This window comes from Drosophila navojoa, chromosome 5 (assembly GCF_054131105.1).
Source record: "Drosophila navojoa isolate 15081-1374.11 chromosome 5, UAZ_NAV_1.0, whole genome shotgun sequence".
Lineage (NCBI taxonomy): Eukaryota > Metazoa > Arthropoda > Insecta > Diptera > Drosophilidae > Drosophila > Drosophila navojoa.
Window position 1 is genome coordinate 17,867,904 of NC_142893.1, and position 12,846 is coordinate 17,880,749.

A 12,846-nucleotide genomic window follows, 5' to 3' on the forward strand; every position below is an offset into this window, starting at 1 on the left:
TGGCCCTTGCAAGACATTTACTTATATATTTCACAAGTTTTCTATTTAAAATATAAACACATGCTTGATTGGAATTGGCCAGTTAGAGGCATCGAACTGCTCTGCTCTGCTCAGCTCAGCTCTGCTCTGCCCGGCCAAGTCTGTCTTTTTAATAAATTTTTACTCAAATCTATTTTATTGTATTTCTTTTGGCTAGCCCTCCAACTGTACTTTCTCATATGTGAACATATATTTATGTATATATATTTTAATTGCTGTTATTATACGCTCGACAACGTGAATATGAAGGGCGCTTGAACAGAAAATAGGCTGATTCATCAAGCTGGCCTAATATATGAAAAAATATAGTAAATATTGTGCAGTTGGAGATACCTTTCGCAGTCAGCTTAAAGTGGAATTGTGAAATTGTGATAAGGAAGAAAAAATGACGAGGGAGCATTATTATTTTTTATTATATTTAAAGATCTGTTGGATCCCCGACGTTTCATTAGATGAAGTCTTTAAGGTCATCGTTTTTATTGTTAGCTATCAAATTAGATGCGAGACGATTTATGATATTAGCTAAAATATTTCTCGATATTTCAATCCATTCATAAGCATATCAGTAAAGTCCTTCAGATGATTCATTTATGTATTTCGAAAGCTGCAGAGAATAGAGTTAAGCTCTGCAGACAATGCAATTATCAGACTTAAGGGATGCAAATATACTTAAACTTTAATTCTATTTTGTATACAAAACAGAAATACATTTTCATTTTTTTAACTTTAATGCTTATTGACACATACAAAAAAAAAAATAAATAAATAATAATAAAAATAACGCTTTAACACTTTTTTGAAATGTCATATTAATACACTTAATTATAAATAAATTGTTTGAACATTTTTATAAATTTTATATGATAATATACATATTTAAATACAAAATAAAGTAAACTAATATTATTAAAATATATTTAAATAGAAAACAAATAACCGCCATAATAGAAGTGAACTTTAACTGTAATACAGACCACTTTTATTACACCTGGAGGAGAATTCCCTTGATTATACAAGGAATTGCATATATTTTGCAAGCAGCATCGAAACTCTCATGGGATTTTGCACACATTTTAACCAAATAACAAATTTTGTTCTCTCGAATTTTTTTCTAATTTTCAACCCAAAGCTCAGAGCGCATAACTCACAACACCTGGCCGGCACACACGCACACACACACACACATGCAATCACATGGGCAGGACGAAACGCCAAAAGTGCCGCAAATGAAAAATGCAAACGGAATTAAATTATAGTCAGTAACGAAACAGCCAGCGAAAAAAATAGAAAACAAGTAAAACTTAGCACATATGAAAAATAAAGGATGTACATAGATATATACATGCATATATGCTATGCATGTGTGTGTGTATAGAAGCTCTAAACTAGAAAAAAAAAAAAGTGCAAACAGGCGGCGCATAGTTGGCCGCGTTCTCTGTTACTTTGCGAAATTAAATCTGAGCGGAAGCATTGCAAACACATAGATACAGAGCTGCACACACACACACACACTGGCACACACATGCGACTGTAATGATGCAGCAGCTGCGCTTAGATTGCATTAAGTGGGCGGCCCTGGGCGTCGCTTGGAGCCGCTGCAGTTGCCTGCAAAAGGCAGCGCCAGCTAGCAAAAATTTTAATTTCCGCGCAAAAATCACAAAACTGGCAAATGGCAAAGCAAAGAGCCAGCAAAAATACACACACACACACACAGGCGCACACATGCTAGGGTGGAGAAAAAAAAACTAGCAAAAATACGGCACAGCGAAAGGTGCAAAAAATGTGAACGCTTTCGCGCACATTAATGAAACGCGCTCATGTGCAAACTGTGGAGCACACAGACGACTTGAACAGGCAGTTCGAGGACTAGCAGGACTAGCAGCACTGCCAGGGACCGCCAAGGGTTACAGCAACTGAGTGCGCCTAGCTGCACATAGAGAGACAGAGTGCAGAGTGCACAGATGCCCGTTGACTTGTTGGAGAATGCAGCTAGCTGAAGGTACAGCCCACAAGATGTTAACTAACAACTAGAGCTTACTCAGTGCAAGCATTTCAATTAATAAACTAGTTAAGCTATAAAAGTTTATTTCATGAAATAGACCACGGTCTGAATGTGAAGAGAGATTTGGGAATTTAGTTTTTTATTTTTCTATTCCATGTAAATATATTTGTAAATATTTTCATCATTTATAGCATAATATAATATATGGATGCTTTGTTTCATTCAAGTTTTAATCATAAGAAATTCATGTTTCCATAAATCTTGTAACATATACTATACAAGCATTTAAAAAAAAGTCATTTATAAAGTAAAACTGAATTTATAATTTAGATTTCAGCTATTAGAAAATAACAAAACTATTTTCCAATTAATTTTATTTTATTTAAAAACAAGAATTAAATAATAAATATTATACTCTGTGTCTATCATTAGCAAACAATTTGTTCAAAATTTCAACATTGTTCTAACTGAATTTTATAGTTATTAAAACTGTTTTAATTATTGTAGATATTGATATAAAATTTAAAATAGAAATAGAAATATTCAAATTAATTTAAATAAAATTATTATTATTTGATTGTGCTTTGAACATTAAATTAAAATAAATTCAAGCAGAAGAACTGCCCATTACAGTGTTATTAAATAACTAAAAATCAATAAATACAAATTTAATTTTACAAAGAAAACCTTAGCTCATATGTTGCTCATGAATTATTTACTCTTCTGTAGAATATTTGACGCATCAAGACATGCAATTAAATCCTTTAATTTAATAAACAAAAAGACATCACTGCATTGTAATCGAAATGTTTTTCATTTGTGTGACTCTTGAAGCAAATAATAATAAAGCAAAAGTGAATAACCAAGCCAATTATTTGTGGTTGCGAGTCGAGTGCAATATGCTTTTGTGCAAATATTACACATACGACCCGTATGTCTCTAATTAAAACATCATATGTAATTTCAGCTTTTTTACAATCCCATTTTATGTCTCTCTATTGCCATTTCTTTTATCTTCCACTCTTTCTCTCTCTCTCTCTCTGTATCTCACTCTGAGAACTCCTGTTACATTAAATTAATTTTTGTATATTTTTATACATTTTTTCCTCTCACTTGTCAAGTCAAAGCTTAGCGCTAACTACAACCATAAAGCTGAAATGAAAAACTCTTCCGGTGCTCGCTGCACGTCCTCTGCACTTCGCTCACGCCCACCCACTCTTAGGTCTCAAAATATTTGTCTTTTTTAATAAAAATAATATTTTTACTCTGCTCGTTACCTTAACAATGTCCTAGACCAACGTCGAGCTGCTCCACAGTTGAAGTTGATGTTGAAGCGCGCGCGCGCAAAAAAAAAAGGCTCAAATAACCAAGCCAGCATTTTCAGCAGCCGGCCAGCTGGCCAACAAGTTAAAAGTTAATGAGACAACATAACTTTTGTGGTCGGCCAAATGAGTAGTCGAAAAAATATTCACACACGCGAGGGTTAACTTTACAGTATATGAGCAGAATTTAAAAAAAATATATATAAAAAAAAATATTTAAGAAATAGCAAAAAAATAATTAAATAAAATACCAAAGGACCAACTGAAATTTAATTAATTATAATTGTATTAAATTAGGCAATATTTAAGAAACAAATGTTAAAATCGTATTTCAATGACTTTCAATTAATAAATATATTTATTGTAATTAAAATATATATATAACTTTTAATTTAAAGCCAGAAGAAAATATTTGATAGGAAATTCATATATTTTGTTAATCTCTGTTTTAGTATTTATTTATAACAAATACGAACATTCGACTATTAAATGTTTAAATGATTATGTACCTCACGTAAATTCTGATATTTAACTTTTACCAACTCCCTTTTATGATATCATAAGTATATTTGATCATTTTCAATTGCTCTCGCTCTCAGCAAATGCTCTCGCTTCTTTGGTCTTCGCTTAGATGGTCATAAATTAGTAAATAAATAAATTAAATTTAAAATTAATCAAATTATAATACTGAAAAAAAACTGTATAAAATCTTAAAAATAATTAGCTAAGCAATAGTTTTATATTGATAAAAACATTATATATTAAATAAACATTTATAATACAAACCCTTTATGCAATACTTTACTTACAAATCTCGCACAAAATTACATTTATGGGACAATTTGCAGCGCTGTGGGAGTCGAGCCTGCGGCACATTATAATCAATGTGCCCATGTGCGGCTCTAAAATTAAACAATTAACCAAAAAGAAAGCAGGAAAAATGTTGAAGAACGTGTTGAAAAAAAAAAAAGAAAAAAAGTTTGTCAAATGTTTGTTAGAAGTTGGAGTTGAATGACGCCTGCAACTTGTGTCTTACGTCGTGTTAACATTACAAAATTTATGTGTTAAGCAAACATGATGTCCATGACATGGCATATCTCATGACCAGCAGGAGTAGCAGCAGCAGCAGCAGCGGCAGCAGCAGGAGGAGCCATTAATCAGCGCAGCATCCATGCCACACACTTGTCACTCAGGCGACGCTTATCACTTGGTCCATTGAACGCTTGCCGCGTCTGGCATAAATATCACTTAAATCAGTTGACTTAGCGACGCGAACACCAAGACGAGCAGCGTGCATAGAGAGAGTGAGAGAGAGAGAGAGAGAGAGAGGGAGGAGACCCGCAGCTGCCCAGGACATATCAACTTGTAATTGTGACAATAGCTGTCAACAAAGCGCAGAGACTCAGCGCCCGGGACAAGGGCATACCAGACGACAGACTGACTGGTCGACTGCTTAGCAAAAGCAATAGCAAAAGGGAGCAAGAGAGAGACAGAGAGATCTATGAGTGTGCGCGTGTTAGAGTGTCTGTGTGTGCGACCTTTTCTCTTCGTCTCCAGCTCTGCAGCTTTGGCGATGACAATTTTTTGACAAAATAAGATAAATGAGTTGTTCTCACATGTTGTGTGGAAACGGGGCTCATGGACGACAATTTTTATATTATATGCGACATTTTTGTAACTTTCCATTGAAAATGCTCATAGCAACTTTATAAGTCTGAACTAGATCAGCGATCGTCATAATTGTAGACTTTTTAATATAATATAGAATTATTAATTATTTTGATCAAATTATTAATAAAAAAAACTAAATTTTATTTGATTTATGTATAATATTTTATTATATTTGTACACTCTGTGTTTGGCTTTAAATTAATTATTATTTATAATTATTTAAATATTTTATTTTAAGTAATATATTCTCCGATTAGCTTTATTATTATATATTTTATTTTCATTTATTTATTTACATATATTCTCTGTTTGGCTTCTTACGTCGTTTTAATTAATTTATTTTATTTTATTTATTTTATTTTATTTAATTCAATTTAATTTAATTTTTTATTTTATTTTATTTTATTTTATTTTATTTTATATAGTTTTGCTTATGCAATATTTATATTCTTATCCTTTATTTTTATTTTATTTTTATATTCTCAGGTTAGCCTGATTACTTATTATATTTTGTATTTATTTATTTTATTTATTTATTTATTTATTTTTTTTTTTTTTGTATTTATATTTTTAATTTTAATTTGACTTGATTTTTTACTGTAATTTATTTTCTTTATTTAGACTCAGTTTAGCTTGTTTATATATGTTACTTCTTTTATTAATTAATTTACTTTATTTATTTATTTATTTTATTTTATTTTCATTTATTTAATCTCAGACTAGCTTGCTTGTTTATCTTGATTTATTTTATTTATTTACAATTTGTTTATATATATTCTCAGCTTCAAGTCAATCTCAACTAATTTACAGAGCATCCTAAGTGCCTTGTTTCAATATTTTCTAAGCTTGAACTACTCGCATGTGTGTGTATGTGTGTGTGAGTTGAGCGCCATAAAATGGCGCTTACTATAAATTTTAAAGCTAGACAAAGTTATTTAAAAATCATTGAGCTGCTCGCAGTTCGCCGTTTGCCATTTGCCATTCGCCATTCGCAGCTCGCATCCTTGGCGCTGACCACCAACTCCTTGCCGCGCTCATTTACAATAAATTCGCGATTTCGGTTCGGTTCAGTATTCCATGTTCGTTTTTGTTTTTCCTGTTTGCGCTTTTCTACTCTGCATTTAGCTTCGGTTTATTTTTTTGCTTTTTTGCACCATTGACTAAGCCAAACAGAGTCTGATGCTCGAATTTATTATGCTCACTCCAATTGCCGGCTCGACTCGGGGTTTTTTGTCTTTGCTCGCGCTAACAATTTCTTTTTTTTTTATTTATTCTACATATATTTTTTTGTAATTTTTTGCTTTTTCTGGTTTTGCCTTTTTTAATTCAATTTATTTTTGGATTTATACGTATTTATGCACATGGGATTCATTTCCGCTTACGGTTTCTAACTTTTAGCGCGAAAAAAGCCAAAAACAAAAACGAAATATAAAAAAAAACAAGAAACTCATTTTTTCAGCTACTTTATTTGCCGGCGCGTTTTAATGAAAATTGATGCTGCAAAAGTGCGCAAAGGTTATTGGCGTGTCTAAATTAATGTACGGATGTTCTATATTTTTTGTTGTAAATTGGTGGCCAGCCACGCCCATGCCGCCCCTACATTCTAATGCCCTACAGCATCGAGAACCAGAACCAGAACCAGAACCAGAACCAGAGCACCTGCTCCTGCACCTGCATCTGCATTGTGTTCAATAAAATTTTGACATTTCTTAATTGAATTCCGCTGCACAAGTTTGCCGCGAACTCAAACAAAAGCCAACAAACCAAAAATCAAATTACAACAAAAGTCAGCGAGCAATGAAATTTTCCACAACACACACCCATATACACACACATACACATACACATGGACATGCACACGAACGTGGTTAGCTTGTATGATGAAAACTTGGCGTGAAGCATCTGCATCCCGGTGAGGCAACTCACACACACTCACATACGCACACACACACACATGCAAGCAAACATACTCATAGCTGATCAGCAAGATGGGAAATTTGATAACTTCATTAAATAATTGCACGCCGAAATGCAGCAAAAACCGCAGAGAGCCGCCGCCCAGACGCCAGGACGCCAGGACGAGTCCTCTCGAGTCCTCTGCTGCCCGGTAAAGTTTCCGTGGCGCTAACTGCCAAAAGACGACAGCGTGAAGAAATCGCCAGCCAGCCACGTTTACGGCCCCACCTGAGCCACCTGACCCACCAGATCCACCGTGTGCGGCAAGGTGCTCAAATATTGAGTTTTTGGATTTTGTATTGAAATATTCGTTCGCCCCTTGTGTGCGGTGTATGTATGTGTGAGTGTGTGTGTGTGTGTGTGTGTGTTTGTGTGTGTGTGTGTGTGTTTGTGTGTGGAGTGTTGTATGCTAGGTCAACCTAAGGTAAATGAGCCGCTAGTTACAATACATGTACTCAATTAGGCATTACTTCACTGCATGTGTGCATGTGTGTGTGTGTGTGTGTGCGTGTATTTGTTTCAATGTATGCGCTGCAACTGCTTGCAAGTTTGAAGCTATGATTTCTCTTAACGAAGCTAAAAGGGAAAGTTAGAAAATATGAAAAGGAGGAGCATCTGCTACATGAATAATTTGTCCTTGATTTTAACTGTAAGAACGTAGAAATTCAATCATCTTTCAATTAAAAACCTTTGGTAAATAACAATAAAAAATATTGATACAAATTAACTGCAATATTTTTTACAAATTAAATAAATGAACTTAAAACATATATTATATTTTTAAAACTCTTTAAAAATATAAAACAAATGAAAAAAAAATTTTAATATAAAGTAAAGTTTAACTATTATACAAAGGTATAATTTTTATTATTATTTTTTTTTTTAATTTTTGCCAGAGCTTAATTTTTTATTTTTATATCAACTTAAGTTGTGTTTACTTACTATTTTTTTTTTTCTGTCTGTAAAACTTATTATTATATATAAATTTTTTTATGTCACTTAATGAAAATATCAACATAATTTATATAAGTCGAAGAATAATTAGAATCATATTATAGATTCAATAATAAATCATGTTATATGCCTAACTAAATCAACCAAACAATAATAATCAACAAAGACATAAACAATTGTGTCACATTGAGCAAACTCAACATTGGCTTAGATCATGAAAAGCCATTAATTATTTCAAGCATTTATATTGCTCACACATTATCTGTGGTCAATGAAGAATCTGCACAGCAATTGTCAATTAATTAATTACCACATCATCAACTTAAAGTCAAATGCATTATTAACAATTAAAATCATATTAAATAATATCAATTGCAAGTTCTATTGAGTGATTCACACATTAACTGCAACAGCTTGCAGTTGATTTATTTAATTTAATTCATATGACTATAAAAGACACACACTCACACATATGCAGTTCACACCTGCCACTGGCTGACCACAAAGCACTCAAATAATCGACGCACTCGTATGTGTGCTTAATGATTGTTTATATTACGCATACGCCTCGTGCAACCGTCAATGTGCAGCAGCCAAGTGGATGTGTTTGTGCACACAGCCAGCGGCACTCATTAGCCTGTATTATGTGTCTATGTGTGCGTGTGTGTGTGCTTGTTTATATACAAATATTTATGCCACATATTTTCACACCTCGACCTGGCTTTGGTTTGGTTTTCTGGTTTGGTTTGGTTTTCCGCTGTTGTTGTTTTTTTCTCTGGCACTTAATTGAAATATTAAATAAGCCAATTAAAATGAAAATTATGACTGCATTATGCCACGCCCAGCCTGGCGCCCCATTCATTGATGGCAGACAGGCGATAGCCGCAGTTTATTGAAAATTATTCCACTGCAATTGCGACGCATGTGCGACTGTTGATAATTTGTAAATTATTGCATTACTGATAACAAGTGCAGTTCGCCATTAATGAAGCTCGCTGGGCAGCGCGGTTCGCGCGAGCTACTCTCAATTATCGCATCGCACATTTTCGCTGGCATATTTTATTTGGGTAAATTTAAGGCCCGTTGCTGGGCCGCTGGGCAGCAGGTGGATGGGCGGGTGGGCAGTGTCCCAGTGTCCTTCGTTGTCCTTTGTAAACATGTTGACAAAACAAACGCAGGAAACCGCCCTCGCCTCTGCCCCCCTAAATGTCATGCGACCACAGAGCAACAATAGCTTAATTTATAATTAAATTAATTGTTGTAATTACTTCATTAGCGTTCACTTTTGCCTATTCCAAACTGTTCATTAAGTCTGGTGCCTCCTCCATTATGATGAGACTTGCGTGCTGTTGCTGTTGCTGTTGTTCTTGTTGCCACCATTTGTTGTCTATGTAAATGACATCAAATGCGACACCAAATTACACAATTAGGCAACATTAACATTTAATGCGTTATGTTTACGTTTTGTTTACCTGTCCCATTGTCCCGAGCTCACCCCCAAAACGGTTGCCCTCGCACGCACAGGTCATAAGCATTATAATCGATTGTTAGTTAATAGAATTTCCCCCCTTCCTCTCCGTCTCCGCTCTATATACTCTATTAGTGGTCATTAATTTGGAAGTTATGGATATTGTTGAATATTTTCTTGGGCAGTCTTTAGCCTTTCGCTGCTTCTTAAAATATTCCTCTTTTTTTTGGTAAATGGGTCTTAAAATGCTAGAGTTATGAAGGGCTTAATTGGTCATGGGCTGGAAGCATTACGATCTAGAGTATTATGAGCGAACGCCGCCAAAGTGCTATCTAGTGTGAATTGTTATGCACTAATGGGTATTAATCGAATATTTTATATGTATTTCTTATATATAAATGACAATGTAGACAATGCATACATTATTTATATATTCTACATATTTGTAGTATATTAATAATGAGCAATTTTTATTATATGAGTAGTTGAAATCTAGAAGCTGAATATACAAATTAATATATATTTGAAAATAATTTTCATTAGAGATTAATATCTATATTTCCGTAAATATATATAAATAATATAAAAAATACATGAATATTATGAAATATACATAAATACATATAACTATTATAAATATATATAAATATTATACAAATTTCCACATATTAAAAAAAAAAGTATTTTATTTACACACAAATACCCTTTATAAATAAATATATATATAATTTAATTAGAGAATAATATCTATATTTCTGTATTCAAATAAATATATAAAAATATTATAAAAATTTCTAAATGTAAAAAAAAGTATTTTATTTACACATAAATACCCTCTATAAACAAATATCAATACAATTCTTAGCATAAAATTGTATGTTTATGTAATTTAATTGCCAGCATATGAATGTAATTCCTTCGATGGCCGATTCAGCTTGACAAAAAAAAAATACTACGGCACCTATTATGAAATCGCTAGAGGGAAAAAACTCGTTACAGCGTTTCCCAACCAACCAAACGCCTCGAACGAACACAAGTCAAACAGAAAACAGAAACAACGCTGCCAGCGACAGTCTCGATGCGGCCGCAGAGTCGCCCCAGAGCGAGAACTGAACGAAGCGAGCGTGGGCAAGCAAAGAGCGCGGCAGTCTAAGAGAGCGTTGCTGTGGCCATGCACTCTTTTGCTGGGCACGTTGCGGCGAGCGCTGGCGTCGCTGCGAGCAGCGCACGTGGCTGCTTTTCTTTTACGTTTTACGCAGCGCCAGCGAGCAACAGTGCAAAATGTAAGGCAACAGCAAAAAAAATGTGCCAAGCGGCGCTGCCAGCGCTGACGGCGCAAGAGAGCGAGTCGCATATACATATGTGAGTGCATGGGTGCGTGTGTGTGTGTGTGTGAGAGAGGGTAAGAGCGAGAGCGAGTGCGAGCGGCGGCCATTTGAAGCTGTGGGAAAAATTCCACAAAATGAGCGTCGCTCTTTTTCTGTTTTTCTGCTTTTGCTTTTTTTCGAGTGTGTGTGTGTGTGTGTGTGTGTGTATGCCCAACGCGTTGCGCTGCCGTCAACATTTTCTTTGTGTTGCTTTTGCCGGGCGATTCGTAAACAAATTCTGTGATTGGCTGACAGCCGCTGCTGGCTGGGGGCTGGGCAGGGGTCTGGGCTGTTTGAGTGTGTGTGTGTGTGTGTGTGTGTGTGTGCATGTAGTTTTTTGCGCAACGTTTTCTTATTAACGCGTTTTTGTGATTGGGTTTGGGGGTGCGGCCGCTATATGGCTCAGCAGCGCAGCCGGCGTCTGCGTGTCGACTTTTTTCGCATTTGCTGGCTGCCGACTGTGTGTGTGAAAATGTGGAAAATTGCCTATGCGCACCCAACTACAACCACAGCAACAACTTTACGAAATGAGTGTAATGAGCGTGGCAGACTGAGTCGCAACTACACCGACATGCTGTCTCGCTCTAGCATTACACATACGCCGCGTTATCTATGTATGACGTATGCAGTTGCTGTTGTTGTTGTTTTCTAACTGCGTCGTCGTCGCTGTTGGCGCCGTTGGCTGTTGGTTGGCTGTGGCTGCGGCCGTGGCGGTGTTAATGTTTTTGCGTGTTTATGTTAATCGGGCCAAGCTGGCAGCGACGCCAGCATTCTTAACAGCAGCATCGGCATGATACTAGTCGCAGTCGCCGTTGCTGTCGCCGTCGCCGTCGCCATCGCCGTCGCAGTTGGCCGCAGCAGATTTAGCAGCTGCAGCTGCACTGCTTGCTTAGATGACGCCTATTTTGCCAGCTGCCCCACCCGCCATGCATGCACGTATACCAACGCATACACTTATGTATGCGCGCACATACATGTATGTATTTATGTATATATGCACTTACATAAGTACACATGTACGTACATATTTGTGTGTTTGTATTTGTGCGTTGTTTTTTATGCATTTACTAGGCAACATTTTGATTGCATTTTTTTCTCTATTTTTTTTTTTTTTTTTTTTAGTTTCTGCGTCTTTCCACGTAATGAAAAATTGTGTACAGCTGCAGAGGCTGTGTGGAAGTGAGATAGCTAGGCGAAAAAAAAGTTTTCGTTTTTTTAATTGCAATTTTTCATTAATTAAAATTTGCTTAGTTTGCATTTGAAAGTTTTTATTACTGTCGTTCCTCTTTGGGGCTCTGGATATATAACGGAAATTTGTATGGATTTATTGTGATTGAAGGTCCAGCAAATTGAATGTGTGTGAGTTTGTGCGTACGTGTGTGTGTGCGTGTGTGAGAGAAATGTGATAAACGGGTCGAATGTGTAAGTGAAATGGACAGGAGCAAAGTTGAACGAATTGCGCTTTGAACGCTAAAACTAGAAGCTGTTGATGCAATTACAATTCAGGATATGCAACCTAAATATTTTATGAATATATGAAGCAATCATTTATACGACTATCCATATAACAGTTTTTGAATAGAATTGCATATTACAATATTTTTGTTGTAGTCTAAAATGCTAAATACTCATACCATAGCTGATACGATATATGTGGCTGATGTTCTATTTCTAACTCAAAAAAATACTAAACTTTTTTATTAGATTTTAATGAATTCTATTTTTTTATTTTTTTGCAGAGAATGAATAAATAAATAAATATTAAATAGAGAATAAACTGTATATTTTGTAGAGAATAGTTTATCACATTTCAAATGTATTAATTAAATACCTAATAAGGAATAAAGTATATATTTTATATCTTTATATTTTATATTTTTTATTTTTTATATTTTTTATATATTTTTTTATATTTTATATTTTTTATATTTTATATTTTTTGTATTTTATATTTTATTACATTTCATATGCATTAAGTCTTATATTATTTTATTATTTTTTTTATTTTGATAGTAGTATTAAATTCCTTTATTATAACAAAATTTGTAATTTAAACTAAATCCAAAT

The 12,846-nt window shown here is 34.5% G+C and overlaps 1 protein-coding gene across 1 annotated transcript in view; it reads left to right on the top strand.

The window, feature by feature from the left end:
* Positions 1-10,424, top strand: part of LOC108658214 (UNC93-like protein) — a 198,820-nt gene extending 188,396 nt beyond the window's left edge. The window contains exon 6 of the mRNA XM_089261906.1: positions 10,410-10,424. The gene's annotated coding sequence lies outside the window, so the exon portion shown is untranslated. The remainder of the gene's footprint in view (positions 1-10,409) is intronic.
* The last annotated feature ends 2,422 nt before the right edge of the window (positions 10,425-12,846 follow it).